The sequence below is a fragment of the Schistocerca cancellata genome, chromosome 11 (genome assembly GCF_023864275.1).
Source record: "Schistocerca cancellata isolate TAMUIC-IGC-003103 chromosome 11, iqSchCanc2.1, whole genome shotgun sequence".
In the NCBI taxonomy this organism is placed as follows: domain Eukaryota; kingdom Metazoa; phylum Arthropoda; class Insecta; order Orthoptera; family Acrididae; genus Schistocerca; species Schistocerca cancellata.
This window is the reverse complement of record NC_064636.1, coordinates 80,015,382-80,040,452: the sequence shown is the minus strand read 5'-3', so window position 1 is coordinate 80,040,452 and position 25,071 is coordinate 80,015,382. Positions and strand designations below refer to the sequence as shown.

Here is a 25,071-nt window from a genome sequence, read left to right as displayed (position 1 = left end):
GTTTTGGACCTGGGTGAAGTATTCGTTTTATCTGTGGCTGACACAGCGCATGTGCGATTAGGTATTACCGCAGCAGATGCTCAAGCAACCAATATTAATGCGCCTTGACGAATGTGTAAAATTACCGCATCATGATTTCGTGGTCGCTGAGAAATAAACGTATCCCCTCTGTTTTTGCAGGTGTTGTGATAAAGGAATACGGTGAAGACAAACGTGAAGCTGTGCGCCTACATTCGTGGTGGGACACATTTTTCCTCTAGCGCACAGACTCTTGCCACTGACGTGAATAAGATTTGCTCAACTAACAGCTTTAGAAAAGTTAATGACAAGCCGAGAAGGTTTTGTAAAACCCGTATTTATTTTCACCTGCGGTGGTCGTACCGACGTAGATCCTCCATGCGAGCGAGTTATACTTCGAGCTGTACGATATTTTAAAGATTCTGACTAGGAATCTATTTACATTGCCACAAAAGCTTCAGCGAGAATGGATCGACGAATGACGCCTCATAGTCGCGAACTTACTGCTGTTTTGTTAAAATGTGACACTTTTCGGTCCGCATGCTGATTCCGGTAATCGAACTACTGACCTGGAGCTGGCAAAACGGAACTTTGAGGCTCCAGGCGCCGTGCTGGCTAATATTTGGAGCCAACTGGTCACTGACGATTTTCCTGTGGTTGCCGGATACATTCTGCCAACAGATACCAGACTAGATATCGTAAAAATGGTTCAAATGGCTCTGAGCACTATGGGACTTAACATCTGAGGTCATCAATCCCCTAGAACTTAGAACTACTTAAACCTAACTAACCCAAGGACATCACACACGTCCATGCCCGAGGCAGGATTCGAACCTGCGACCGTAGCGGTCGCGCGGTTCCAGACTGAAGCGCCTAGAACCGCTCGGCCACACCGGCCGGCCGATATCGCAAAGGCTAGGGCATTGAAAAATGATGCTGCATGGTACGCAAATCACGTACGTGTATCACAATGTTTTTTACGAATTGTAAAATGCGAGGCTGTCGCGTGTTGCTCTGTGTGACGACCTAGGCTGTAAGTACCTTACCAGCACCAGTTTTGATTAGACAAACTTCAGACGGTTCTGTGCGATTAGAAAATAATAACTCTGAACGTAAATTTGCTCCGCTGTTGCCGCAGCTATCACATTTGAAACAAGTTCCGTACGATGGCTGCTGCCTTAGTGTCGAAGGATGCTTATTTAAACGATCGCGTGGCATTTGTGGCCTGCGTTTTTCATCGTAAAAAGCTACCAACCAACACATGGAATCGCTTGCCGGAGTGGCCGTGCGGTTCTAGGCGCTACAGTCTGGAACCGAGCGACCGCTACGGTTGCAGGTTCGAATCCTGCCTCGGGCATGGATGTGTGTGATGTCCTTAGGTTAGTTAGGTTTAAGTAGTTCTAAGTTCTAGGGGACTGATGACCATAGATGTTAAGTCCCATAGTGCTCAGAGCCATTTGAACCATTTTTTAAACAAAGTATTTAGTTCAAAACTACTGACCAAATTTGCTACTTAGTCAGCTTCAAGTAAATGTTTACGTATGTTCGTACGTATAAAGAGATCTTACAGTGACACAAAAGGAAAAGGACATCAGAGACTATTCCAGCAGCATCGGAATTTCATGAACCATACTAAAATGCTTCATTCCGCTCTAATTGCACATTTATATGTCCAGATGCCCTCTGAAGTACCTAATAGGCCTATTCAGCTTTTCTACGTGGTTTTCGTGCTACTAATTTTTTTGGCGTACCAATACTGTGTTATCTCAGTTTTGGTTCTTTATTATGCTATAATGCCATTCGTGCCAGTAAATGAAAATATGCACTTGGAATTGAACGAAGTCGAAACTAGGAAACAGATAGGAATGAAACACTTTGTTTCAAATAAATTGACTGCCTCAGCGGAAAAGATTAATGGAAGCAAATTTCTCTAGCAAACCGACACAAATAACTACATTAAAATGATTAACGGTTGACTGCTATTAACATGAAAATATTATAAAAACAGAAATTTGAAACTACTGACTTATTTTACTTTTTCACGATTATGGTGATGTGTATTTATTCACTTGACGACACCCGGCCAGAGAAATCTGTTTTGTTTTCATTTAGTGTGGGAGCTATAAACGAAGAGGGAACAGCAATATCACGAATCATATACACGGGTCACGTGGAGAGTAACCCCCCACTATAACTCCTCTTGCTCTGTGCATGCGCGAATCTGGCAGCTTGGACGCGCCGGAAATTTTTTTCCGGGTATCATCTGGCTACTTGCTGCTACTGCTCGTACGGCAAACAGCCACGCTTCAAGTAGCCAGTAGCGGGAGGAAGGCACTGCTCGTACGCGAATTCAGCTCTGCGCATGCGCACGAGCCCACTGTCAACTGCTCAAACGAACCTAATATCTCGGTTGGCGGTCGACAGTGTTGTGCAGTGTGAAAAACCTTTCGAATATGGTGAGGCTGAAGCTGCTTGTTCACCGGCGTCTCTACTTTTCAATATGGCAAGTTGCACGTGCCGCAAGTAAGGAAGTTTGAGAGGGCGTCTTGGCAAAAACTATGGCAGTCTCCAGAATGATATTTTCACTCTGCAGCGGAGTGTGCGCTGATATGAAACTTCCTGGCAGATTAAAACTGTTTGCCGGACCGAGACTCGAAGTCGGAACCTTTGCCTTTCACGGGCAAGTGCTCTACCATCAGAGCTATCCAAGCACAGCTTTACTTGCGCCAGTACCTCGTCTCCTACTTTCCAAACTTCACAGAAGCGAACCTGCAGATCTAGCACTCCTGGAAGAAAGGATATTGCGGAGAGATGGCTTAGGCCGGTATTACACTATCAAATTTCTTTGTCACATATCTTTGTCAAAAATCTTTGGTGTAATAGGAACTTTCTCAAATGTCGTCCAATATTTGATCAAATCTAGGGCCTCGCTGTAGATTTGATCAAAGAAGTCGGTTGTCTTCTGTTCACTGCAATGTGACATGTTACCACATGGAGCGCTAGCATCGCTGCAGCCTTCTGTCGTCTGTAGTGTTTTTATAAACATTGCCGGTAAATACAATTGGTGTGTGCCGACAACTACAAAATTAATAGGGACGTATGAAGCTGATGAGGCGCTTTACAACGTGAGGCACCCTGAATACAAAAATAAAATAAGAAGATTGGAGACCTGACCTGACCTAACCTAACCTAACCTCTCCTGTAGCAAGGAATCGGAGTGTTACAGTGAGCCTGTCTTCTGCAGTTCTTAAGTGAGTATTGTGCTTTGTGATATGAGGATACACTTCACCGAGCACATACAGAAATGTATGCTCATCCATTCTTAAGTAACTGATGTATGACTTGACGTCTTCCACTGTAAGCTCACGTAACAAGTTTTGTTCAATGCTGTTATCGTGTCGTCGTAAAACCCACGGCTTCGCCCAGATTAGATTAGTTTTTCGTTCCTTAGATCCGTGCTGAGGAGATCCTCGTGGATGTGAAACATGTCATTTTTTTTTAAATCTGAAATAACAATACTAATAGTATGAATAAATACAAAACATCATTTGTTTCTATTAAAAATTTCGTCAATGGAGTAGGAGGAGTTGGCCACTAGTAAGTCTTTCAGGCTCCTTTTAAACTGATCTTTATTTGTAAATAAACTTTTTATGTTTGCTGGCAAATTATTGAAGATGAGTGTTCCTGAGTAGTGGACCCCTTTTTGAACTAAAGTAAGTACTTTTAAGTCCTTGTGCAGATCATTTTTGTTCCTGGTATTGTATGTAAGAACTGAGTTGTTTGTTGGAAAAAGAGATATATTATTTAGGACAAATTTCATTAAGGAGTAAATATACTGAGAGGCAGTGGTTAGTATACCCAGTTCTTTGAAGAGGTTTCTACATGACGTCCATGAATTTACTCCACAAATAATACGTATTACACGCTTTTGGACTCTGAAAACTTTTGTTTGTCTTGAAGATTTACCCCAAAATATTATAGTATATGACATTATGGAATGAAAGCAGGCAAAGTATGCAAGCTTTTTCATTTTTATGTTGCCTATGTCTGCTAACACTCGAATTGCAAATACAGATTTGTTAAAGTGTTTCTGCAGTTCTGTGGTGTGCTCCTCCCAACTGAATTTATTATCAAGTTGTAATCCCAGGATTTTTAAGACTGTCAACCTCGTACGTATGGTTCCTTTTTTTCCCCCACTTCTCTTCCGCATGTGCACACAATGCAATTGCGGTACGTGGAACTGCTGCGCTTAATAACAAGTTGTTGTCAGCCATCTTGAACTTTGACGAAAAATTTGATGACAGTGTAATACCCCTTCTAGCGCTACGTGAAAGATCTTTGTCAAATATATTTGACGGAATGTTTGATCAAATCTTTGACAAAGAAATTTGATAGTGTAATACCGGCCTTAGCCACAGCCTGGGGCATGTTTCAAGAATGAGATTTTCACTCTGCAGCGGATTGTGCACTATATGAACCTTGCTGGCAGGTTAAAACTTTGTGCCAGACCGAGACTCGAAGTCGGGACCTTTGGCTTTCGCGGGCAAGTGCTCTTCCGACTGAGCTACTCCAGCACGACAGTCAGTAGAACACTTGCCTGCGAAAGGCAAAGGTCCCGAGTTCGAGTCTCTGTGTGGCACACAGTTTTAATCTGCCAGGAAGTTTCAACGACGGCAGTGTTTCTCAGAAGGAAGAGTCGAGTCGGCTGGTTTGTCCGAAGGGCGTTGCGCAACGCCGAGGCCGCATATCGCCATTTCCGCCAGCGTCCCGAGAGCGTGGGTCACGTGACGACACAGCTGCGCCGCTCTCGCGCTGTGCTGGGCGGCCAGGCAGTCGCTGGCGAGGCGTGGCGGAGAGCGCAGTGCTGCGAGTGCGGAGCAGGTAATTCACTGCGTGGAGCACGAAACTGTTTCACATACAACTATGATCTCTGGATGTTTTAAGACTCGATGGAGTAAAAACACTTCTCAAGTCTGAACACTAGTAAACGGTTTCACAGCGTGTTTTCTTACATTGTATTGCGAATGTTACTATCGATCGTGCGTAACAGGTGCATTCCAAGCTAAAGTTGAGTGACCTTGGCTTGTGGGATTCCTTTGAAATTACGAGGGCAGTTCAATAAGTAATGCAACACATTTTTTTTCTCGGCCAATTTTGGTTGAAAAAACCGGAAATTTCTTGTGGAATATTTTCAAACATTCCCGCTTCGTCTCGTATAGTTTCATTGACTTCCGACAGGTGGCAGCGCTGTACGGAGCTGTTAAAATGGCGTCTGTAACGGATGTACGTTGCAAACAACGGGCAGTGATCGAGTTTCTTTTGGCAGAAAACCGGGGCATCTCAGATATTCATAGGCGCTTGCAGAATGTCTACGGTGATCTGGCAGTGGACAAAAGCACGGTGAGTCGTTGGGCAAAGCGTGTGTCGTCATCGCCGCTAGGTCAAGCAAGACTGTCTGATCTCCCGCGTGCGGGCCGGCCGTGCACAGCTGTGACTCCTGCAATGGCGGAGCATGCGAACACACTCGTTCGAAATGATCGACGGATCACCGTCAAACAACTCGGTGCTCAACTTGACATCTCTGTTGGTAGTGCTGTCACAATTGTTCACCAGTTGGGATATTCAAAGGTTTGTTCCCGCTTGATCCCTCGTTGTCTAACCGAACACCATAAAGAGCAAAGGAGAACTATCTGTGCGGAATTGCTTGCTCGTCATGTGGCTGAGGGTGACAATTTCTTGTCAAAGATTGTTACAGGCGATGAAACATGGGTTCATCACTTCGAACCTGAAACAAAACGGCAATCAATGGAGTGGCGCCACACCCACTCCCCTACCGAGAAAAAGTTTAAAGCCATACCCTCAGCCGGTAAAGTCGTGGTTACAGTCTTCTGGGACGCTGAAGGGGTTATTCTGTTCGATGTCCTTCCCCGTGGTCAAACGATCAACTCTGAAGTGTATTGTGCTACTCTTCAGAAATTGAAGAAACGACTTCAGCGTGTTCGTAGGCACAAAAATCTGAACGAACTTCTCCTTGTGTAGCTAAAAGATTGGGGAATAACCTGGTGTATTTCAATGCTGAATAAAACAACCCCTGTTTCAGAAAAAAAAGTGTTGCATTACGTATTGAACTGCCCTCGTACGAAGTGTGTAATCGCTGTGTCGCGAACTTGTTTAATGTTATTTGGAAAAGATGCAGATCCCGTTTCGTAGATATGGGGTGTTCAAAAACTCTCTCCGCAGTGCCGTATGATAGTTAGCCACGCGTGCCGTATGCTGCAGTGAATATACCGAAATGAAACTCAGTGAAATACAAGTTATTAATTTATTGAATATTCATTTTTACTTAAAATGTTCAAATTCAATGTTGAAAGTGTCACCCCTGTTGCTGAATACACAATTCCATTCGTCTAATCATGTTTCCAAACACAGGCTGTAACATCTCTTCTGTAACAGGAGCAGTGAAAGTGGACATTGCAGTTTTCAATTCGTCGATGGATTTTGGACAGTTTTTATAGACAGTTGCTTTCGCTGCACCCCAGAAGAAAAAGTTACGTGGTGTTAGGTCAGGCGCCGGCCGGGGTGGCCGATCGGTGCTAGGCGCTTCAGTCCGGAACTGCGCGACCGCTACGGTCGCAGGTTCGAATACTGCCTCGGGCATGGATGTGTGTGATCTCCTTTGGTTAGTTACGTTTAAGTAGTTCTACGTTCTAATGGACTGATGATCATAGAAGTTAAGTCCCATAGTGCTCAGAGCTATTTGAACCTTTTTTTTTTTTTTTTTTGATACGTCAGGCGATCGTGGAGGCCAAAGTCCCTGTGAAATTATGCGATCACCAAAAACATCAGCAAGCAGTGACACTGAAACGCGAGCTGCATGCGCGGTCGCACCATCTTGTTGAAAATAACCGTTCACTATTTCACAAGTTCTCCTCTGAATGGGTACAAATGGCTCTAAGTACGATCGGACGTAACTTCTGACAAGGGAACCTCCCCATAACACACCCCTCAGATTTAGTTATAAGTTTGAACAGTGGATAGGCCTTGAAAAACTGAACACAGATCAATCGAGAAAACAGGAAAAAGTTGTGTGGAACTACGAAAAAACAAGCAAAATTTACAAACTGAGTAGTCCTTGTGCAACATTGGCAACAACATGGACGACGGAAGTTCAGGAGCGCCGTGGTCCCGTGGTTATCGTGACCAGCTGCGGAAACAGAGGTCTTTGGTTCAAGTCCTCCCTCGAGTGAAAATTCTATGTTCTTTATTTTCGCAAAGTTATGATCTGTCCGTTCGTTCATTGACGTCTCTGTTCACTGTAATAAGTTTAGTGTCTGTGTTTTGTGACCGCACTGCAAAACCGTGCGATTAGTAGACGAAAGGACGTGCCTCTCCAATGGGAACCGAAAACATTTGATCGCAAGCTCATAGGTCAACCGATTACTCCACAGGAATACACGTCTGATATATTCTATACGATACTGGTGACGGCATGTGCGTCACATGACAGGAATATGTTGTCGGCCCACCTAACTTGTACATTTGGCGAATGGGTAAAAAGATTCTTCTACCTTTCCCGATTTAGGTTTTCTTGTGGATGTGATTATCACTCCCAAAAATGTGATCGCATCGGACGGACAGACATAATTGTCTGAAAACAAAAAATTAAAATTTTCACTCGAGGGAAGACTTGAACCAAGAACCTCTCGTTTCATAGTTGCTCAAGCTAACCACGGGACCATGGCGCTCCTACGCTCGCGTTCTCCTTGATATTGCTTATCTCACACGGACTACTCAGTTTGTGTATTTTGCTTATTTTTTTCATAGTTCCACATAACTTCTTCCTGTTTTCTCGATTGATCTGTGTTCAGTTTTTCAAGGCCTATCCACTCTGCCAACTTATAACTAAATCTGAGGGGGGTGCGATGGGGAGGTTCCCTTGTGAGGTCATTAGTCCCCTAGGCGTAGAAACTACTTAAACCTAACTAACCTAAGGACATCACACACACCCATGCCCGTGGCAGGATTCGAACCTGCGACCGTAGCAGGCGCGCGGTTCCGGACTGAAGCGCCTAGAAACGCTAGGCCACAGCGGCCGGCTATGAATGGTTGCAGAACATCACAGCAGTATCGTTGTGCGTTTGTTTTGTTGAAAAATATGGGACCCACAATCTGACGTCTAGAAATTGCAATCCAAACTCCTATTTTCACAGAATGATGTGCTTCCTCATGAATACACAATGGATTTGCACTATTCCACAGACCAGAATTTTGCGAGTTCATGTACCCGGATAAATGAAACCACGGCTCATCACTTAAAAACGTTTCGTTAAGAATACCCCTTCCAATTTGTTGAACGAAATTTTGGAACCATTGACAATAATGCAGCCTCTTGCCATGATCAGTATTTTTCAGTTCTTGCACGACTGTCACTTTGTATGGGAAAAGATCTAATTTTTTCCTTACAGCTGTGTGGGCAGTTCCGACACTAACGTCGATTTCCTGAGCGAGTTTTCTTACTGACTTGTTCGGACTCGTGGACATTTTATAGGAAATATCGAGTAGTTTATCCTCAGACAAAACGCTAGGACGACCACTTCTCGTTGCATCTGTCACTGAACCCGTACTTCGAAATTCGTTAGTCAGATCTCGCACAGTATCGTGATGTGCGAGTGTTGTCTCCAGGCAACCAGAATTAAATGTTTGACTATCTGAAAGTGTGTATTTACCGTCAGCTTTGAACACTTGTTCGACTAAAAACACACGTTCTTCAATGGTCCAAATGGCTCTGAGCACTATGGGACTTAACATCTATGGTCATCAGTCCCCTAGAACTTAGAACTACTTAAACCTAACTAACCTAAAGACAGCACACAACACCCAGCCATCACGAGGCAGAGAAAATCCCTGACCCCGCCGGGAATCGAACCCGGGAACCCGGGCGTGGGAAGCGAGAACGCTACCGCACGACCACGAGATGCGGGCGTTCTTCAATGGTTAGCATTTTTAACAGTAACAAAAACGAAACAAACGGACAAAGGAACTAAACTTAAACGTTCACGTGAACACGTAAGACACACACCAACGATACTACTGACGCTGGCTGAGATAAACGAAACAGTGGAATGTTGGGAGAGTCCACTTGGAGGGAAGTAACCCAGGCAGGCGAACAATCATGCGGCACTGCGGAGAGACTTTTTGCACACCCCGTACATTCGATTAAGTAATTATCGGTAAAGCCGACCAATTTTTTTTTCCAGTTTCCAGTTTTTACATTGCTGTAGGCCACTTTGAGTAATTATTTGAAAATACAGGATGTATCAAAAAGAATCATCAGATATATGAAAAAAATGTTTGACACATGTGCGTGAGCAACGTACAGTTAGAAAGAGTAAACTCTCGAGTTTTACACGGTTCCCACTAGGTAGCAGCAGTGTGTGGCCACTTCAGTTCTGGCAAAAATGGTGTCGGGACAACAGAAACCGTTTCGTATTCTACGTTTTGCGCAGTGCGGATCAGTGATAACTGTTAAGCATGAGCTTCGCACTGGGCATGGTGTGGATCCTCCAGCAGCACAGAGCGTTAGGCTCGACTCACACGGAGGGCAACGTCACGTCAACGTCAGTCTGCCTGCCGGCCGGTATACGTCGGAAGAATAGTTTGACGTTGACGGTGGGGGCCACGTGGTTGGCGAACTGCTTACGATTGGCTGTTACTTTTCTCTCTGTTCTGCGGCTGCTCGCATGGCACGAGTTTGATTCTGCTAGCAGTGTTCTCCACATCGAAAATATCTACTGAGTTTTTAGTTATAAAATGTTTTTATATGAACATGAACGACGAGAAGTTAATCGAACTTGTTCGCCAAAATGTGGAGTTGTATGACATGAGTTGAAAAAAAAAATTAAAAAAGTAAAAAACAGCAACACATTGTTTAAAGAAGAAATATGGAAGAAAATTGGACTGGTTATCGGCTGCCCAGGTAAATAACTGTATGAATATTGTAGGCCTACTGCAGATTATTTTGTATGTAATGTATTTAGATGTATAACATCGCACCTGCATCTATTTATGTATGTATGTATGTACTCACGATTAGGAGGTGTAAACGCTTAGCAGAGGTTACAGCCTACCTGCTTTCCAATTTCAGAATTATTCGCGAGTCGTGAAAGTTTATTTATTTATTTATGTAATACTTATCATTCCGAAGCAAATATGAGTACTCTACGCCACATACTCATTTTGGCTAGTAGTTTACTTATGTATAGTATTTATTTACATACTTTCTGGTACTGAGTCTCACTCAACATTTCGTATGGATACAGCTTACTTAAGTACAACTGCACTAAAAAGTTCGATGTTCCACATTCATATACAGTGTGCAGTTGGTTCTCTGCAGTGCCAAAGTTTATGCAGGACGAACTGTAGCAGGTTTAGATCTACATAACAAGGGGCCATAAATTGTGAATGTTTAGCCTATAGATCAATTTGTTGATAGTGTGCAATATTACAATCAATATTCTGTTCTATAAAATACGTAAACGTACTGAACAGGAACCCTCAAAGGAATTGCTAAAGCTGGAGCATCAGACTCACCTCAAACAAACTATTAGTTTTTCTCGCGGAGAAATTGCACGGCGCATGTTTGTGTCTGCTTTCTTGATGCTGCTGCTTATCAAAGACAGCAAATTAAAAAATTGCTGTCTCGACACTCGTAAATATTTATAAAATGACGTCTCCTCTTCTTCCAGCTCTCTATACAATGTGTGACATTCGCCTTCACACATTCTCTTCAAAATCATTTTCTTCTCCCACGTTCGTTTTGATTGCCTTGCTCTCTTTCCTCGTCATCTAAAGCAATTGCAATCGTAGCAAGTTCATCAAGACTAAATATAATGTCCGCCATCCTCTCTCGTGAACACTTCTTAGAGTTTCCAATAACGCGCCAAAACGCGGTTGAAGTTTTGCCGTCGCTTGACGTTCCGTCCAGTGTGAATGCAAGTGGATTTTTGACGGTGTGTGACGTCACTGATGTTGACGTGACGTTTCCCACCGTGTTAATCGAGCCTTAGACGATGGCGTGAACAATTCCGAGAACCAGGTTGTCTGTGTACAGGCAAATAGCCCACAGACGACGAACGCATCCGCCATATTTCACGAGGAGTCCGCAGAAATCCGTCCGCCGTGCGGCTCGACAGCACGTGCCCCCGATGTCCGTCTGGCGTGTGTTGCGTCGACGTTTACACACGAAACCAAACAAAATTCAACTACTGCAAGCTTTTGGTGAAGGTGACAAACATGTAGAGCTATGTAATTTCCTTCTTGCCAAGATAACAGGGTGACTGCTTTCTTGCACAGTGTTTGGTGATGAGGAAACATTCCGTTTAAATGGGAAGCTGAATCACTTCAAAGGGCTTTTACTGGCACACTGCAGCGCCTGCCTGCTGCTCGAAATATTCCATAAATAAATTTGCAACAGCTGGACCCAGGGCGCTTAGTTCGTAAAACTCATTATCATACCGGAAATTAGTCGCAGCTACTGGACCCTGCCAGTGAAAGCCCTCTCAAGTGGTATCGGTATGTGGATGACACTTTTGTGGTATGGAATCATGGGGAAGGGGAATTGTATGGTTTCTTGTTGCACCTAAATAGTATTAATCCAAAGATACAATTTACTATGCAGAAAGAGAGTAATGGAGGGGTTAATTTTTTGGATTTAGCAGTAATTAAACGGGCAATGGGAGTGTATGTTATACACTGCATAGAAAAGATACACACACACCGACCGTAACCTCCATAGGGATTCGAACGATCGTCCTACGCAGAAGAGAGGCGTGATTAAAACATTAGTGGCCAGAGGTAATAGTACTCTACTGGCCATTAAAATTGCTACACCAAGAAGAAATGCAGATGATAAACCGGTATTCATTGGACAAATATATTATACTAGAACTGACATATGATTACATTGCCACGCAATTTGGGTGCATAGATCCTGAGACATCAGTACCCGGAACAACCACCTCTGGCCGTAATAATGGCCTTGATACGCCTGGGCATTGAGTCAAACAGAGCTTGGATGCCGTGTACAGGTACAGCTGCCCATGCAGCTTCAACACGATACCACAGTTTATCAGGAGTAGTGACTGGCTTATTGTGATGAGGCAGTTGCTGGGTTACCATTGACCAGACGTTTTCAATTGGTAAGAGATCTGGAGAATGTGCAGTCGAACATTTTCTGTATCCAGAAAAGCCCGTACAGGACCTGCAACACGCGGTCGGGCATTATCCTACTGAAATGTAGTGTTTCGCAGGGATAGAATGAAGGGTAGAGCCACGGGTCGTAACACATCTGAAATGTAACGCCCACTGTTCAAAGTGTCGTCAGTGCGAACAAGAGGTGACCCCATACCATCACGCTGCGTCATACGCCAGTATGGCGATGACGAATACACGCTTCCAATGTGCGTTGACCTCGATGTCGCCGAACACGGATTTGGATTAATTCTTCTTCTGTTCGTGGTGTACAATGAAAAGGGCTTGTCTGTTGTAACAACACATATTTTATAATTCCTGTCACCAACAACTGCAATAGCAAATGTCCTGTATGCAATAATGTCTCTGTCGTAGTATGACTCAAGGCCAGCTAGTGGTTTCTCATCACCTTTCACTATAGCCAAGGTCATCCATGAATTACCAGTGACCACCTCATTTGTACTGCAAGAAAAATTAATCTTACAACCTACAAAAGTGAGGGGACCGGTTAAGAGTTCTTGTTGAGCAACGTCGTTAGGTGTAAAATCAAAACTGCTAACAGTCTTGTACACAGGCATGCGTGTTCTGCGATAATATCTCCTCCTCCTATAAGGCATGGCTGTGTGCTACGTGCGGCTGCCTGAGTCGAATGAGCATGCTGTTGCCTCACGAGAGAGATAAGGTGGCCCGTGACGTCACAGCGATAACCTTATCTGGGCGTGGCAGCGGAAGTAGCGCCGCGCAAGAGAGCAATGGCGGACCGGAAACGGACCAATTCTGCGGATCGCGCTTAGTTAGAACTATAGCGCGATCCGACGCGGCGCCTCGTGCAGCGGCCAAGTCCGGTTCAAGGTCACCCGCCAAGATGGCGGCGCACAAACAGAACCTGGATTCATCCGAAAAAAATGACGTTTTGCCATTCGTGTACCCAGGTTCGTCGTCGAGTACACCATCGCAGCGCTGCTGTCTGTGATGCAGCGTCAAGGGTAACCGCAGCCGTGGTCTCCAAGCTGATAGTCCGTGCTGCTGCAAACGTCGTCGAACTGTTGGTGCAGATGGTTGTTGTCTTGCAAACGTCCCCATCAGGGATCGAGACGTGGCTGCACGATCCGTTACAGCCATGCGCACAAGATGCCTGTCACCTCGACTGCTAGCGATACGAGGCCGTTGGGATCCAGCACGGCGTTCCGTATTACCCTCCTGAACCCACCAATTCCATATTCTGCTAACAGTCATCGGATCTCGACCAACGCGAGCAGCAATGTCGCGATACGATAAACCGCAATCGCGATAGGCTACAATCCGACCTTTATCAAAGTCGGAAACGTGATGGTACGCATTTCTCCTCCTTACACGAGGTATGAAAACAACGTTTCACCAGGCAACGCCGGTCAACTGCTGTTTGTGTATGAGAAATGGGTTGGAAACTTGTGTCAGCACGTTGTAGGTGTCGCCACCGGCGCCAACCTTGTGTGAATGCTCTGAAAAGCTAATGATTTGCATATCACAGCATCTTCTTCCTGTCGGTTAAATTTCGCGTCTGTAGCACGTCATCTTCGTGGTGTAGCAATTTTAATGGCCAGTAGTGTATCTGCTACCCAGTTTATTTGCAAGTTGAGTTAAATCATTTGCGAATGGCTTTTAAGAAAAATGGATACGCTGACAACGAGGTAGATCGCACACTCGATCCCAGAAGAAAAGAGTCTGACAACAATCAGCAGTAACAACTGTCAACCGGAGTAGCTTTTTCTTCCACTTATCCGCAATATTACAGACCGTAATGGCAAAGTTCTGGTTAAGTTTCAAGCTGAAACCATCCTTAGACTCACGAAGAAGATGAGTGAGTGTTTAAGATAGGCGAAAGTCTCTCGACACCGCTTAGCAACTCCTTGGGTGCATAAAATTCCGTGCAGATATGGGAAGGTTTATATTGGAACGACGAAAAGAAGTGTCAATACCCTTTTAACCCAACACAAAAGGAACTGTGGACTGGGACATACCGACAAATCAGCCGTAGCGGAACATGTTTTTAAAGACGGAGGTCATGAAAATAAAATTTAGTGAGACGAGTGTGCTAGCCCAGACAACGCATTATTATGCACGTGTGTATAGAGACGCTATAGGGATTCAGAAACACCACAATAATTGCAACAGAAAAGAGGAACGCTTAAAGTTAGACAAGATATGCTGTCGACTTTGCACCAGCGATGTGGCAATCGATTATCTTCGATCGAGAATAATGACGTTAGAGATAGACTTAGTCGGCTCCACGTGACGAATGGTGGTGCGCTGTATGCGCTCTATATAAACGGGACCTCCACGGCCTATCAGCTCCTTCATCACCGTATCATCTCATCAATACTCTGGGAAGCAACGCACATCCTGAACTCAGAGCTCCAATCAATACACTTCATCGCCACTTTAGGCGGTAAACTTCGTCTCATCATCATAAAACAATATACTCATCTCCATCAGTATAAACATCATCCTCATCATTAACATCATCCACCTGGGGTCGTACTCCCCAAGCCAGTACCACACACAAGCCATATTCGTACACGTAGGACCATTTCGTGAGACAGAGCGTTGACAGAACGATGGCTCTTCAAAACACACATGGGTTTCTGGCAGCCAGTCTTTGACTCCCCTCGGAAGATGCCTGCAGTTGGCAACGAAACGCCAGGAAGTAGTTTACAGACCCATCACAGCCTCTCAGCCCAGTAGTTTTAACTAATGAAGACGCCGGCTGTGGAAACCTACACGTTATGATTAGTTCGTATTTAGTTTTCCCATGTGTTTCAGTAGGTTCTAAACTGAATCATGGTAGTACCACGTTTAAGGTATTTCTCACTTATTCTTTGCTCCCAGTTACACATTTTTAATTACATTGAATGTTTGGATCGCTGACTGGGGGAGTCTGACTGGGAAGCCTCACTCCACTTCCCCTTCCCCCATCCCTCCCTTCTTCCAACACATCCGTATTACAATAAAAAGACCGCAATTAAGAAACACATTACTCTGATATGTGGCACTGAGTAAATACAAGTACTTAGGTAAATTTTACATTTATCAACAGTTCTTTCCTTTTCAACTTATTGGAAAATTTTAGATGTTACTTATTTCGTATTACGTTTTAGATCTGAAGATGGTCCAGAGAGCGATGGAAACATTTAATGTAATTAAAAATGTATAAGTGGGAGCGAACAATAAATGAGAATTATCTTATATAAGTACAGTTGCTCACTCTGTCTAGACGATTACGTCGGCTATAGTGATAACATCTAGTTGTTTAGAAACAAACGTGGAATCGTTTCCTATGTAGGTGAAGCTGCCCTGTGAACGTAACGCTTTTACTACGGGTATGTTTCTAAATTTGCCACGCGCATACCAACTCCTGTAACGGAAAAAGTTGCAACATAAAATGCAAATGTTTTAATTTCGCATTACTGTGTTTGCCGCGATGCCCGAATATCTTCCACACAAATGAGTCCTTGCATATTCATTGTCATCTAAAAGAAATCGTGAGCTCTTCAGAGTACCGTTCGTCGCTGTAAAACTTGATGCCATTTTGAATTTAACACTGTCCGTCTAGATGTGTTTCAAGCCGGAAGAGTGCAGAAACTTGAAATAAACAGTTCACATAATATGCAAAAAACTGGTGATTTCTCAAATTGGGGACCAATCAAGAATGGGGTGCCGCAAGGTTCGGTCTTGGGTCCTCTGCTGTTCTTAATATATATTAATGGCTTGCCATTCTATATTCACAAAGACGCAAAGCTGGTACTTTTTGCCGATGATACAAGTATAGCTATCACACCCGACAGACAAGAATTAACTGGTGAAATTGTAAACGATGTTTTTCAGAAAATCATTAAGTGGTTCTCTGCAAATGGGCTCACATTAAACTTTGACAAAACACAGTATATACATTTCCACACAGTAAATGGAATGACACCATTAATAAATACAAACTTCGATCAGAAATCGGTAGCTAAGGTACAGTATTCAAAATTTCTAGGTGTATGCATTGATGAGGGGTTGAACTGGAAAAAACACACTGAGGATCTGCTGAAACGTTTAAGTTCAGCTACTTATGCTATTAGGGTCATTGCAAATTTTGGCGATTTACATCTGAGTAAATTAGCTTACCACGCCTATTTTCATTCTCTGCTTTCGTATGGCATCATATTCTGGTGTAACTCATCATTGAGTAAAAGAGTGTTCATTGCACAAAAGCGTGTAATCAGAATAATTGCTGGAGCTCATCCGAGATCACCCGGCAGACACTTATTTAAAGAGCTAGCGATCTTCACTGTAGCCTCACAATATATATATTCACTTATGAAATTAGTTATTAACAATCCGAACGAATTCAAAAGTAATAGCAGTGAACATGGCTACAACACTAGGAGAAAGGATGATCTTCACTACTCAAGGTTAAATCTAACTTTGGCTCAGAAGGGGGTAAATTATGCTGCCACAAAAGTCTTTGGTCACTTACCTAATAGCATAAAAAGTCTGACAGACAGCCATATAGCATTTAAAAGGAAATTAAAAGAATTTCTTAATGGCAACTCCTTCTACTCATTAGATGAATTTTTGGATACAGTAAGTGGGTAGTTTCCCAACCTCAAAAAAAAAAAAAAAAAAAAAATTGAGTGTCATGTAATATTTTGTCTAATGTAATATCTTGTATAGACACCTTTTATTAACCTGACACGTTCCACATCATTACGAAGTGTCGTAATCATGATCTATGGAACAAGTACTAATCGAATCTAAGGCGTGGGCGGGTAGCTGATCCGGTAAGAAGCGTGGGTGAAGGTTGAAACGTTGTTCAGGGCACAGACGTCCGACCCGCCAGATGCCTTCAGGTGTGGTCAGCTGCACTAAGCAGTCTCGCTGCAACCTTGAAACGTGCGAGGAAATACCTTAGCAATGCGCGGAACTGGTTTGTCGGCATGCGGTTGCCATCCGTCCATCTCCATGTATCGGTCCCGCTACCGTTATGGAGCTTCTTGTCCCGATGTTCCGACAAGACGCAATTTTGTCTCGATTTTGAAAAAAAAAAAACGTTAATAGTTTGGCTCATGTACTGAAGGAACGCCATCTGTTGGCGCGACACGTATATGCAGCCTCAGTTAGTTTCATTTATGTCAACATATTTATAATTACAAGATCGGCTCACAGATGGCGATGCATGTTGCGTATCTTCCCTCCACGACGCAAGCTCCTTTTAGATTTAGCGCCATTATTCTAGAAAATACCAGACTTCTCCGGCAGTACGGAGCCGGAAACATTTAAGCAGCGCCACGCGGAGGAATCTGGCAGTTCCCGATCAATACGCACGAGCGCAAGTTGGTAACGGCTGAGGTGCTTACTGCGGGTATAGAGGGCGCGAAGTGTATAGTGACGTGTGCTTCAATGATTAGTGTTATTATCGACTGTTCAGTCTAATAAACTTACAATAGCGTACGAAAATGCCTAAGGATCGAAACATGATAAAAGAAAGTGTCCTTTCCGAATGATTGCACAAAAGAGTGGTCCAGTGTCAAGAAAGAGCGTGCGGATCACCAAGCGATGGGTCAAATTTGCAGCTGTTTCGTCGAAGTAACTAATGGAGGTAAGTCAGATGTGAGGCATCCTATTTTTACGTAGAATTAAATACACACGCAGTAAAACAGACATGAAAGCCTGTTTCTACATTCGTCATGAAAGAAGATACTCAGGAGCAATTGCTCGTTGCTACTGCAGAACTAATCACAGCTTATAAAATTGTCAAGAATCGCCGGCCGGAGTGGCCGAGGGGTTCTAGGCGCTACAGTTTGGAACCGCGCGACCGCTACGGTCGCAGGTTCGACTCCTGCTTCGGGCATGGATGTGTGTGATGTCTTTAGGTTAGTTAGGTTTAAGTAGTTCTAAGTTCTAGGGGACTGATGACCACAGCAGAGCCGTTTTGTCAAGAATCGTAAATCCTACAGTTGCTTTGACTGTACCGTAAAACTGAATGCGAAAATGTATCCTGCCTCCAAAGCCGCCTGAAAGCAGCCTACAGCCAGGACCAAAGCCACAGCGATTATTAAAAATATTCTCGCACCACACCCAGTGTCCGAGCGCACAGACACCGATGCATCGAACCACAAGGCCGAAGAGATGATTCCTTTAGTTGTCCGATGCTTTACTGAAACTGACGGCATGTAACGAAAGCTGTTGAAGGTTGATTGGCTGAATAACGAAACATCGCAGGTGGTCATGTTTTAAAGTCTGTTTGCTGTCTGACACCTGTAGGGGTTACAGGCGTCATTCAAATGTTCGTGATTTGTTGATAATGTAACAAAAAATACAATTCAGACAAGCAACAAATCCACTGCATTCAGGAAAAATTTTGATTCCATGTATATCTATGCCATATTTATTACGATTGCTTTTTGTGTATTGTCTAAATGACAATCTTCCCCTGCAAAGAATCATTGATTCATCTATTGATAAATCTCTTCCCGGGTAATACACTTGAGGCATTCTCGTGTTAAAATAATCCAATATAGGTCGTATCTTATACAGGGTGTTACAAAAAGGTACGGCCAAACTTTCAGGAAACATTCCTCACACACAAAGAAAGAAAATGTGTTATGTGGACATGTGTCCGGAAACGCTTACTTTCCATGCTAGAGGTCATTTTATTACTTCTCTTCAAATCACATTAATCATGGAATGGAAACACACAGCAACAGAACGTACCAGCGTGACTTCAAACACTTTGTTACAGGAAATGTTCAAAATGTCCTCCGTTAGCTAGGATATGTGCATCCACCCTCCGTCGCATGGAATACCTGATGCGCTGATGCAGCCCTGGAGAATGGCGTATTGTGTCACAGCCGTCCACAATACGAGCACGAAGAGTCTCTACATTTGGTACCGGGGTTGCGTAGACAAGAGCTTTCAAATGCCCCCATAAATGAAAGTCAAGAGGGTTGAGGTCAGGAGAGCGTGGAGGCCACGGAATTGGTCCGCCTCTACCAATCCGTCGGTCACCGAATCTGTTGTTGAGAAGCGTACGAACACTTCGACTGAAATGTGCAGGAGCTCCATCGTGCATGAACCACATGTTGTGTCGTACTTGTAAAGGCACATGTTCTAACAGCACAGGTAGAGTATCCCGTATGAAATCATCATAACGTGCTCCATTGAGCGTAGGTGGACGAAACTAAAATGAGCTCTAACATGGAAATTAAGCGTTTCCGGACACATGTCACCATAACGTCTTTTCTTTATTTGTGTGTGAGGAAGATTCCTGAAAGTTTGGCCTTACCTTTTTGTAACACCCTGTATAAACGATCGTCTGGTTTCGGGTTTCCTGGAAGTGAATTTTTTTGCAAATTGCAGAGAGCGTAATATGACCAAATACCGGTCTCTGCTTATACACATCGCTATTCCTCTATTCTCAGACAGCGATTCTTTCTTCTAGTAGTCTTGTAATCGCGGATGTTTAACGTTACCCATATGTAACGAAACAACCAGGAAAACTAGTAATTCGCCTATACTTAGAGGTTTCCATTTACAGTTCTCAGATCCCTCTTTTGTATTTTAGCTCAGCAATATGTTGACTGCGTTATCGTTCGTTTCGTCAACTACAAGTTGCAACATTTCGTCTGTTACGAATAATCTGAAGAAATCCATAGGAGAATTACCAGCAGGGTGAATTTTCAAAACTTCTTCCTTCGTAAATGGGTGGTACTGCATATTATGCGGTTCTTTATGCCAGGACTCAACTGGATTATCTCTGTGTGACAGGTCGGGCTCTTTTTCGTCGTCGATTTCCTGACACAGTCGTTGTGATCCGTATCGTCAGATTCGGAATTGTCACGAAACAGATTCGAAAGCTGTGCTTCCACGCTATCATCACTCTGCAATTCTTCTGCGGCCTCTAAATGACAATCTCCGTGGTACGCCTCGTCCTCACTACACAGAAAATCACTGGCGTCTAGTACACTATGTAACTGTTCCTCTGTCAGTTTAACACTTTTCCTGCTCCTCTTCACACTGGAAGGACCAGGTGTCGGTTCATTAGCCGCCATTACAGACAATATACGTTCGATAACTGACCACACAAAACAAAAGTTTACACTCTTTGATGCTGGCTCAGACGCTGCAAGTAGACTGAGTAATTGGGCAGTGGGCGCGAACGCTTATACGAGGTGCATTCAAGTTCTAAGGCCTCCGATTTTTTTTCTAATTAACTACTCACCCGAAATCGATGAAACTGGCGTTAATTCTCGACGTAATCGCCCTGCAGACGTACACATTTTTCACAACGCTGACGCCACGATTCCATGGCAGCGGCGAAGGTTTCTTTAGGAGTCTGTTTTGACCACTGGAAAATCGCTGAGGCAATAGCAGCACGGCTGGTGAATGTGCGGCCACAGAGAGTGTCTTTCATTGTTGGAAAAAGCTAAAAGTCACTAGGAGCCAGGTCAGGTGAGTAGGGAGCATGAGGAATCACTTCAAAGTTGTTATCACGAAGAAACTGTTGCGTAACGTTAGCTCGATGTGTGGGTGCGTTGTTTCGGTGAAACAGCACACCCGCAGCCCTTCCTGGACGTTTTTGTTGCAGTGCAGGAAGGAATTTGTTCTTCAAAACATTTTCGTAGGATGCACCTGTTACCGTAGTGCCCTTTGGAACGCAATGGGTAAGGATTACGCCCTCGCTGTCCCAGAACTTGGACACCATCATTTTTTCAGCACTGGCGGTTAGCCGAAGTTTTTTTTTTGGTGCCGGTGAATCTGTGTGCTTCCATTGAGCTGACTGGCGCTTTGTTTCTGGATTGAAAAATGGCATCCACGTCTCATCCATTGTCACAACCGACGAAAAGAAAGTCCCATTCGTGCTGTCGTTGCGCGTCAACATTGCACGGCAACGTGCCACACGGGCAGCCGTGTGGTCGTCCGTCAGCATTCGTGGCACCCACCTGGATGACACTTTTAGCATTTTCAGGTCGTCATGCAGGATTGTGTGCACAGAACCCACAGAAATGCCAACTCTGGAGGCGATCTCTTCGACAGTCATTCGGCGATCCCCCAAAACAATTCTTTCCACTTTCTCGATCGTGTCGTCACACCGGCTTGTGCGAGCTTGAGGTTGTTTCGGTTTGTTGTCACACGATGTTCTGCCTTCATTAAACTGTCGCACCCACGAACGCACTTTCGAGACATCCGTAACTCCATCACCACATGTCTCCTTCAACTGTCGATGAATTTCAATTGGTTTCACACCACGCAAATTCAGAAAATGAATGATTGCACGCTGTTCAAGTAAGGAAAACGTCGCCATTTTAAGTATTTAAAACAGTTCTCATTCTCGCCGCTGGCGGCAAAATTCCATCTGTTGTACGGTGCTGCCATCTCTGGGACGTAATGACAATGAACGCGGCCTAATTTTAAAACAATGCGCATGTTTCTATCTCTTTCCAGTCCAGAGAAAAGAAATCGGAGGCCTTAGAACTTGAATGCACCTCGTAAGCGTCAGCCGCAGCGAAAGTGTTAAAGAGCTAGAAAACAATGCAGAATAAATAGGATGCTCTGCCCATATCCTCGACAATATTGTATCAAGCGCTGCTGGAGTCTTAACTGTCGACATTGAAATAATCATCACGAAAATGTTTAATAATCGCCACGAAAATGTTTCACTATTTTTCAATATACACTTCAAGGACAGAGAATCTGAAAGAGTTCTGCTTGTACATCGTCAGTCATCAGACTTTTCTACCTCACTCAAAAACAAGATCGCTGTCGTTAATGTGCACAGTTGAGAGAATTCTTAAGCTTTGGATTCCATTCCAACAATGTTTTGACGATGAAGACAGGCCTAAAATAATTTCAGACTTCCTTGGTAGTCCGATAAGTGAAATTTACTTCATCTTTCTGCAGACAAACTGGGAGCTGTCCGAAAAAAATTTAAAGCATGGAGAAGAATAAAGTCTAGATAATTTGGATAAGAAATTATTAATTGAAACTTAAAGACGTCTGAATGAAAGGAAGACTGCCAAATTTCTTGGCATACAAACCAAGTTGACTTTGAACAAATTAAAGAATGAGAACCCTAAACCAATAAATAATTTGATTTCAAAATTTGAGGAAGAGAGAATGACTTTTTATGCCGTAGCGTTTGATTACTCAGAGAAATGGGCTGTGTAGTTACTGAGATGAAACAGCTACAAATCTCAGTCTTCCTGATCTGTACGTCCTTTCTTGACAAAAGACCACGCTATTGTGCAGTCATCCGAAAAGTGACGCTTTCTCTTTCCATCCTTAGGCATTTTCGTAATCTATGCTACGTTTATTAGACCGTAAACAGTCAATAATACTTTGTCATCGAAGTAAACGTCACTATACACTTCGCGCCTTATACACCCGCAGTAAATACTTTAAACATTGCTAACTTGTACGTTCGTCTTAGGGTTCCAAGGAACCGTGTTATGTGATTGCTATTCAAATGGGAACTGCCCGATTCTTCCGCGAGAAATTGGGGCTCATACGGAGAAATACAAACAGTCGTTTGTTGCTCACTCTATTTGCGAGTGGAACAGGGGAGGGAATGACTACTAATGGTAGATGGTACCCTCCGCCACATACCGTACCGCGCCTTGCGGAGCATCTGTGTGGATGCAGAACAGAAATGGATTCACAGTAGTAATTTATGACGTGCTACTCAATGGCCCTGAATATCCAGTGCCATCTGAGACCGCAAATCCGTGCTGCGAGGGTAGGACGGGCCAGTGTTTCCTAACTGCTAATTGGAAGCCCCATTCACATCGTTGTATTCCTGTGACACATCTAAGAGTGGACTGCTCGGAGCGTAACTGTCGCCGTGGCTCGAGGCTTTTCCAATCATAGTAAGTGTCCAAAAGCAGTACCGTCAACTTCAATGTACTTAATGATCCGCTTTCCAAATGATCGTGCACAGGACAGAAGCATATCTGCGGGGATTTCGGCACAGGCGTTTCTGATGCAGTCGACTGTGTCTTCACGGCCTGTTGGCACTTGCTTGAACACATTATCTTTTAAATATCCCCACAGAAGGAAATCTGGCAACATCAAATCGGACAACACAGTGGGTCAATTAATAGAGCCAGCTCTGCTGATCCAGCCACCAGTGTAGTCTGATACCTCCTCTGCTTCACTTGAGCAATACGCAGGGCAACCGTCCATCATGCTGAAACGACATACGTTGTCAAACGTCCAGGCCAGCATCCTGCAGTAGTACCGGTAGTTCCCGTTCCGAAAAAGTTCTGCATCTTCGTCCATTCAACGTACCGTCGATACAAAACGGACAAATGACTTCATTCCCCACGATGCCACACCGTAGGTTAACCGACCAAGGACGTCGATGGTCAACTTGCCGTAATAAGTGGGGATTGCCTACACTCCCGTAATGAAACTTAAAGCTGGTTAGTGAGTGTAAACCCATCGCAAAATAGTAGCTCGGAAAAGATGATGGGGTTTGTTTGCATTTGTTGACGTGCTCATTCTCGAAACACTATCTGTTTATGGAAATCCGCGCCCTAAAGTTGTTGATGCAGTGGCACGTGATATGAAAGATACTTATGACGATGCGGTATTGCGGCGGTACTACCTAGGACATACTGGAATGGCTGTGTATTTGTCAGGGGGATGGTGCACTGCCGTTTGTACAGCTACTTCTTTAGCCTGCCCTGTAACACGTTTCTTTCGTTTCCTTTTGCCTGCCTGTACATAAAGACGTTCACCCCAAGTTGTAAAACAACGAACGAGTGCGAGATTTCTCTGGGAAACGCTAGGCATACAAGGCAACAGTAGCCTCAACATTTCTCCTACATTCTCTGTAAACCAGAATAATTAAATTTTTTTCTTCTGTGGTTGCAGCATTCATCGTCCACTTACACGTGTGTTCTCTGGGCGTGCAGGGAATAAACACTGTGCAAGTACTGTAAGTTGCAGAGCCGCTGTCTGTTTCATGTCTGCACGATACGCGGGTTCCGGCAGCAGTATACTGCCTGTTACAGTACGTCGTAGTTGCCTACATGGCCACAGTGGCACGTGGAGTAGTCCATTGTTCGATTTGTCCGAGGAATACAATGTTACAAATGCGGTTTCCAATAAGGTGTTACGAAATACTGGCCTTTCCTACCCTCTCAGCATGGAGATTAGGTCCACATGTTAAAGGACCATTGAGTAGCATGTTATAAATTAAGATTGGCTGCCCATTTCTATTCCTCAGACTTCAGCGCTGTCTGTGGCGAAGCGAAAAAATTCTTCACACAAAACTCAGGTAGATTTTCCTGTGGAATCGTAATCTTCAATAAAAAGTGGTGGTTCCCATTGAAGCTTTCAAAGTTGCTTGTCACTATCCGCAAGCAGAGTGGGGTTTTTGGGTGGTTGGGTTTTTGGGTGGTTGGGTTTTTGGGTGGTTGTGTTTTTGGGTGGGGACCAAACAGCAAGATCTTCAGTCTCACCAGATTATGGAAGGTCGGCCCTTTCAAAGGAACCATCTCGGCATTTGACTGAAGCGATTTAGGGAAATCACGTAAAACCCAAATCAGGATGGCTGAACGCAGACTTTAACCATCATCGTCCTAAATTAGCGTCCAGTGTGCTAACCACTGCGCCACCTCGCTCAGTGAGGTGAGGGATCGAGTGTGGTACCACTGGAAACGAAAAAATAGGAATTATAACTTTTTTGGTCTGATGTGTAGTTTTCGAGATATTTCAATGTCTGCAGTTAAAATGAGCACCCTGTATGTCCCTCCTCAGTAGGTACATAGTCTCATA

At 44.0% G+C, this 25,071-nt stretch overlaps 1 protein-coding gene across 1 annotated transcript in view; it reads left to right on the top strand.

Annotated features, from left to right (window-relative positions):
* The first annotated feature begins 4,864 nt into the window (after nucleotides 1–4,864).
* The window catches only part of LOC126108228 (ankyrin homolog), a 228,994-nt gene continuing 208,787 nt past the window's right edge, over nucleotides 4,865–25,071 (top strand). The window contains exon 1 of the mRNA XM_049913459.1: nucleotides 4,865–4,899. The gene's annotated coding sequence lies outside the window, so the exon portion shown is untranslated. The remainder of the gene's footprint in view (nucleotides 4,900–25,071) is intronic.